We start from the raw sequence: 6,438 nt of genomic DNA, 5'->3' as shown, positions 1-6,438 counted from the left end.
TCTCAGGCAAACTGCCCTTCAGGGAGAAGCCTGCTCTAAGCTGCGTGCCTCCCATACTGAACAGAACATTCTGCCTGCACTGTGTTCCTACCATTGGAGCTAACCTGTACAAAGGAGATCCTGGAATTGTATTTCAACCAAAAGGATTGAGCTGTTTCTTCTTTCAATAAGAGCTGGAACTGCACAGCTATAACCCCATTAGCATTTACACCGACCAAACAGAGTGGCTCCACTCTGACCAATTAAGACTGTGATTTTTGGACCAATCAAATTGAGATTTGACATTCTCATGGGCATGAAGACCAATCAGGGACCTGAGGTGGGGACTTCTCTCTGTATAAATCACCCCCTCCAACCCCATTCGAGACCACACTCTCCCTTGTTATTGAAGCCTGAGTTGACCTAGTTGGAGTTGAAATACCGAAGACATCTCACCAAAGCAGGGCAGACCAGAGCTGAGTGGAGGAGAGCAGGTGGAGTGGGCCAGACCAGACTGTAGCAGAGCAGAACTATCAAGCCAGAGAGGGGCCTTGCTCCAGGGCCATCTCAAAGCCATGCAGACGCACAGCCGTGCTGTCTCTTAATTGAACTGTAGCACTATTGAGCTTCACCATAGCTTTGCTGTATCACACTTGAGCAGTTTACATTGAATAAACTTCCCTCTTTCACCACACCACAAATTGTAAATCCTCTTGACATTGAATTAGCACCAATGACAATCAGTTGACACTTTGTTGTTTGAGAACATTGCCTCTCTTTCCAGGACATGATCCTCAGTCCCTCTAAGGTTGTGTAAGAGGCAGATCCCAAGCCCAGTCTGATCCTAGCTTGAAGGGAGCCTAAAACCAGAAGCAAGGCTAGAACCAGAAGCAAGGCTGGAACCAGAAATGGAGTCAGGGCAGGGAGCTCTTTGACAACCCCAGAGGGTTTCTTAGCAGTCGTCAGTCAGAACAGGGGTCAGAGACACTGGGGTCCTCAAAGGAAAGATGGGAGATCTAGAAAAAAGATTAGTATGGGAGCAGGGGCCAGATCCAAGCCACACAACTGGCCCTAAGTCACAGGTTTTGTAAGCCTGAGATCCAGGGCCCTAAACTAAGATGAGACCAGCATTGGGGCAGGGCCCAGAGATATTCTGGTTGTCAGAGCACAAGCTGAGCCCAAGCCAAGCAAGGAGCCAACTCCATTCCTTGTGAATACTGGTTTCTGGCCTAGTTTTAAGGAGGAGAAACATGGCCCCAGTAGGTATAGGGACGTGGCCACTGTGGGTACCACTAGTAAATTGCCTCATAAATTCCTTATTCTGGAGAGGAAACAACATCTCTTGGAAAACAAACCAAAAAAGCATGAGGGTAGGCAGAATGAAAACACTCTGTTGTGTAATTAGTAGAATAAATTTTTTTTTTTTTTTTGGCCAGGCCTCACAACCATAGATTCTTCTCCTTTCCATCTTGTCAAGTTGGTTCCTGGGTGGGAATATGCCCAATGAGAAAAGGATAGGGAGCAGGAAAATTCTTAAGTCACACATGCGGCCATGATGGTCTAATACATGCCTTCTCTGGGCTTGAATATAAAACTCATCCTCATGTGAGTGCTTTTGAAAGTTCTTTGGACATCTCTCACTGTTACTTCTCTGTTATCCTGAGAATTTCAACTCTTTTCTGGACAGCACCTCCTCGACCATCCCTAAGATATCCCCGTCCTGTTTGTCTCACACACACTCATATGTGATGGTTATTCTTTGCCTACATGCATTCACCTCAGACAGACCCTAATGCAAATACATCCTAGGGTTCCATACTTATTGTTTGGCAGAGATGCATTTGAACAACAGTGAGAGGTTTTTAAAAGGTTATGCTCCAAAAGGAATTTCATTCTATGGCATGTAATGGTATATTGAGCTTCTAAACTATTTCAAAATTGTCTGACATTTTGGAAATGACAAAGCTTATACTAAATAGGTCAATTGACGATAAAATCTGGAAAAATCTGTGCCTCTCAAACATACAGTAAACTACTCCTTGCTCATGATCCTTTTCAAAGGAGATGTGAATTCCTCACCAAGCATATAGATGGTTTTCTAAGTGTAATAATTCTAATTGAGGCCTTCCATACTATGTGAATTGAAAATTCAAGAAATTGGCTATTTTGCTGCCAGTGATGTCCAAATCAGCTTGAGCACTGGAATTATATCAGTAAATTTTTAGACACAAGAATCTGCAGCTTCACTACAAACCTATTAAATCAGAATCTAGACCGCTGGGTTCCAGGGAATCTAAGGTTTTTACACTCTTCTCGTTCATTCCGATAAACTGCTTAAATGATTGCCTTCTTGGTAACTGGAATATCTTCAAGTCTATTCACTGAACTCCTATGGTGTTCCACCTTCAAATCTTTTCTCTCATTGTCTACTGAACATTAAAATATAGGTCATGTAGTGAAAGTCAACACCTCAACTAGTCAAGTCATATCACGATACCCAATAATATACTTTAGTCTCTCCATTCTCTGAAAAAATTACATCACAAAATACAGAAATTTGAAAGATAGAATGAGAGTTAACGTCATATACAACTGTTGTCCTCATTAATCTTTCAGATTTCAAAGTTTACCTTAGGTACTTTTATCTTAAACTTTTATAACCTGATACTCTAATTTAAGAAAGTCTTCATCATAATCAAGATTTATCGTAACAAAGCAATTTACTTTGGTTGTGGAATTTGTTGGTTTGGGGCCCTGGATTGAACTCACAACACACTGCAAAATATATCTGGGTTGACATAAGTGCACAAAAGAGAAGAGGCTAATCGTAGAGCCTGTTTCACCACAGAAACTTTAAAAAAATACATAAAATTGTCAAAATCAACTCTGACAGAACTCTAGAAAACAACCAGTCTTTATATCAACAAAGTGAACACTAAATCTGGGAGAGAAAAAAACAACTTAAAAATGATAGAATGTTTTGTGGCATTTTAATTAGCCTTTGTTCCAACCCACTGCCTGGTAAGGACAGTGCTGGTGGTGGTCTTCAAGAAGGGGGCCTGTATTCCTGATATGGGACCCTTGGCTGTGTTTCAGAGGGCGCAGAACAGAGCTTGTTAACAAAGAGGTATTTGTATGTTCAAACCTGTCTGAAAGCTAGAAGACACACAAAGCATTGCCCCCTTTTGACTACTTCAGAACTCACTCCTGGTGAAAAGAGGCAGGCAGTCTGCAAAAGCAATTTAGGGCAAACTGTCAACCCACAGCCAGTAAGGACAAAACATTATAGATTGAGGCACACAATAGACCAGTGAAAGCCATGGGTGAAGAGCTAGAGAGGGAGTTTCTTTGTAAAATTGAGGTATTCAAAGGCACTCCTGTATGCTGGAAATTTAGACACACACATCCTCAAGGCAGGTTGCCTGCTCAGGAAAGACACAAGAAAACTCTAAGCTTTCACCATTGGCTGATCTCTGGGCTCAGTGTAGCAGGAAGGAAAGGGTAAGAAGCAGTTGTGAATGGCCTGGCTAAGCACTGAAGGAGTGCCCCAGCCTAGGTTGAATTTGCAAAGCCAGGAAAAGATTAGGATTTAAAAAATTTCTTTTTTTTTTTTTGGCTGTGGGGCAAATGGGTGTCTGTCATGGACAGGACTCATTATTTCACCATTCCCACCTTCACCTCCATCCACTCATTCATACTCATTGGTGTCATTTCCACTTCATCACTTGCAAGGAAACACATTCTGGAAGCATAGTGGGAAAGGGCAGCAAGCAATTTCCTGAGATTCATGTCCGAGGAATATTAATTTAAATGAAAAGGCAGGGATGTGATCCCACTTCTAAGGAGCAGACAACATAGTGCCCAGGCTGAGAGCGCTGACGTTTTAAATCCTGGTTTCACCTCCCATTAGCTGAAAAACACGAACTAGTTGCTTAAACTTTCTAATACTTATTTCCCTGTCAACTGTGGATTTTATCAATACCTACCTCAATGGTTGTTATGGAAATTAAATGAAACAATAGCAGTAAAGCTCTTCTCACAGTGTGTGGCATGGTGAGCACTCAGTAAATGGTAGCTAGTATCAGTGAGCTCCTATGTGCTTTTTCTATTGTTTAACTTCTTCAGATTCAGGACACATTCCACCTTCCATTGAATGGCTGCAAACATGTAGAAACAGATAGAATTTCCCCCCTAAAAATATTTTTAAATTCTCTCTCTCTCTCTCTCTCTCTCTCTCTCTCTCTCTCTCTCTCTCTCTCTCTCTCCTTCTCTCTCTCTCTATCTTCTTCTTCTTCTTCTTCTTCTCTCTCTCTCTCTCTCTCTCTCTCTCTCTCTCTCTCTCTCTCTCTGTTCTTTTTATTTTTATTTTTTGCTTCTAATGTTCAAGAAAATTTAGGTCAAAATACTAGCTGAAAAATAGCTAGAGGTACAGAGACTTAAGAGATCACAAATAATAAAGAATACAGACATGTAAAATAGTTGATAAAGTTCCTTAAACAAGCAGCTACAACCTACAAGTAACAGAAACCCTAGAGGGAGAAAACCTTGATTGAAAAGACAACATGATAATATTCAGGATGTCTAGTTTTCAATGAAAAATTACAAAGCATGGAAAAAAATTTGGCCCATTCATACAAAAATTAAAGTTAACTGTCATTGTCTCTGAGGAAGCACACTGATTGGAATTACTAGACAAAGACTTTTAATCATGTATCTCAAATATGTTGAACTAGTTAAAGGAAGTCATAAGAATAATGTGTGAACAAATAGAAAATATCAATAAAGAGAGAGAAAATATTAAAAAGAGCCAAATACAAATCCTAGTGATGAGAAGTATAGTAATTAAAATGAAAAGCTCACTACAGGATTTCAATAGCAGAATTGTATAAACAGAATAAAGAATCTGCAACCTGGAAAATAGACCTAATGAAATTATTCAATTGGAAGAGTAAAAAGGCAAAAGGATGAAGAAAATGAACAGAGCCCAAGAGTTCAACCAAACCAACATACAGTGGGAATCCCAGAAGAAGAGAAGACAGAAAATATAAAATAAAATAAAATAAATTTTTTTAAAACCATAAAGAGTTCTTCTCGTAAGCAGCCTGAGGAGACCTCTGAAAATGGTTCGCTGTTCGCTTGACTCAGAGAACCCCACAAAATCATGTAAATCAAGAGGTTCGAATCTACCTGTTCATTTTAAGAACACTCGTGAAACTGCCCAGGTCATCAAGAGTATGCATATCTGAAAAGCCACCAAGTATCTAAAGGATGTCACATTACAAAAGCAATGTGTGCTGTACCGTTGTTATAACGGTGGAGTTAGGAGGTGTGCCCGGGCCAAACAATAGGGTTGGACAAACAGTCCAACCCAAAAAGAGAGCAGAATTTTTACTGCACATGCTGAAAAATGCAGAGTAATGCTGAACTTAAGGGTTTAGATATCGACTCTCTGGTCATTACACATCCAGGTGAACAGGGCTCCCGAGATGCAGCCCAGAACTTCCAGAGTTCATGGGTGTAGAAACCCGTACAGGAGCTCTCCCTGCAACAGAGAGATGATCCTAACTGAGAAAGAGCAGATTGTTATTGTTCCTACACCAGAAGAGGAGGTTGCACAGAAGGAAATGATCTCTGAGAAGAAAGTGAAGAAACTAAAACTTATGGCCCGGGAATAAATTCAGCCTCACACAAATGCTAATAAAAGTAAAAGCAGAAAAAAATAGCATAAAGAATATTTAAAGAAACAATAGCTGAAAACTTTCCAAATTTGATAAAAGATGCAGGTCTACATATTCAAGAAGCTTAATGAACTCCAAAAATTATAAATCAAAGAGGTTCCTACCCAGACACCTCACCAAACTCTTCAAAGCCAAAGGCAAGCAATCTGGAGAGCAGCAAACAAACAGAGCAACAAAAAACGAAGTCAGTACAAAGGATCTGCAATGAGATGCACAGCATATTGCTCATCAGACACAATGGAGGCCGGAAAGCAGGGCCGTGACATTTTGAAATTGCTGGACTGCGTTCTGATTTAAGATGGCCACATAGGAAGATCCTGAACTCGTCACCCCCCACATGCACACCAAATCTCCAGCTGTATATGGAATAATTTACTCTGAGAAAAAAAAGAAAAACTAACAACTGGTAGAGCGACCCCTGCTCATTGGGTAAACAAGAGGGAAAACGCATCCAAGCGGTTAGGAAGGGCTGAGACAAAGTCTCGCCATGAACCCCACCCCCAGCACACTGTGCTCCATAGCTAATGTGGTGAGAGGCTGCCATATTGGACAGGGCAGACAGAGGACGTTTCGATCATCATAAACAGTTCTATCACACATCACTGCTGTGGAAGTTTCTAGTCCTACCTTTCCAGAATTGTTTCTGGTTTCTGAAAGGAATGTTTTGCTTATCTCCACGGTTTTTCTTTCACACCTGCACTGATATCACTGAGGTGACCCT

The 6,438-nt window shown here is 40.8% G+C and overlaps 1 pseudogene across 1 annotated transcript; it reads left to right on the top strand.

The window, feature by feature from the left end:
* Positions 1 to 5,099: 5,099 nt before the first annotated feature.
* On the top strand, positions 5,100 to 5,677 carry LOC308495718 (large ribosomal subunit protein uL22-like; annotated as a pseudogene). The gene has a single exon. The product of its transcript is annotated as a large ribosomal subunit protein uL22-like (transcript).
* The last annotated feature ends 761 nt before the right edge of the window (positions 5,678 to 6,438 follow it).

Source organism: Rhinolophus hipposideros (genome assembly GCF_964194185.1).
Source record: "Rhinolophus hipposideros genome assembly, contig: HAP1_SCAFFOLD_89, whole genome shotgun sequence".
In the NCBI taxonomy this organism is placed as follows: domain Eukaryota; kingdom Metazoa; phylum Chordata; class Mammalia; order Chiroptera; family Rhinolophidae; genus Rhinolophus; species Rhinolophus hipposideros.
This window is presented reverse-complemented; position numbering and strand designations above follow the sequence as displayed.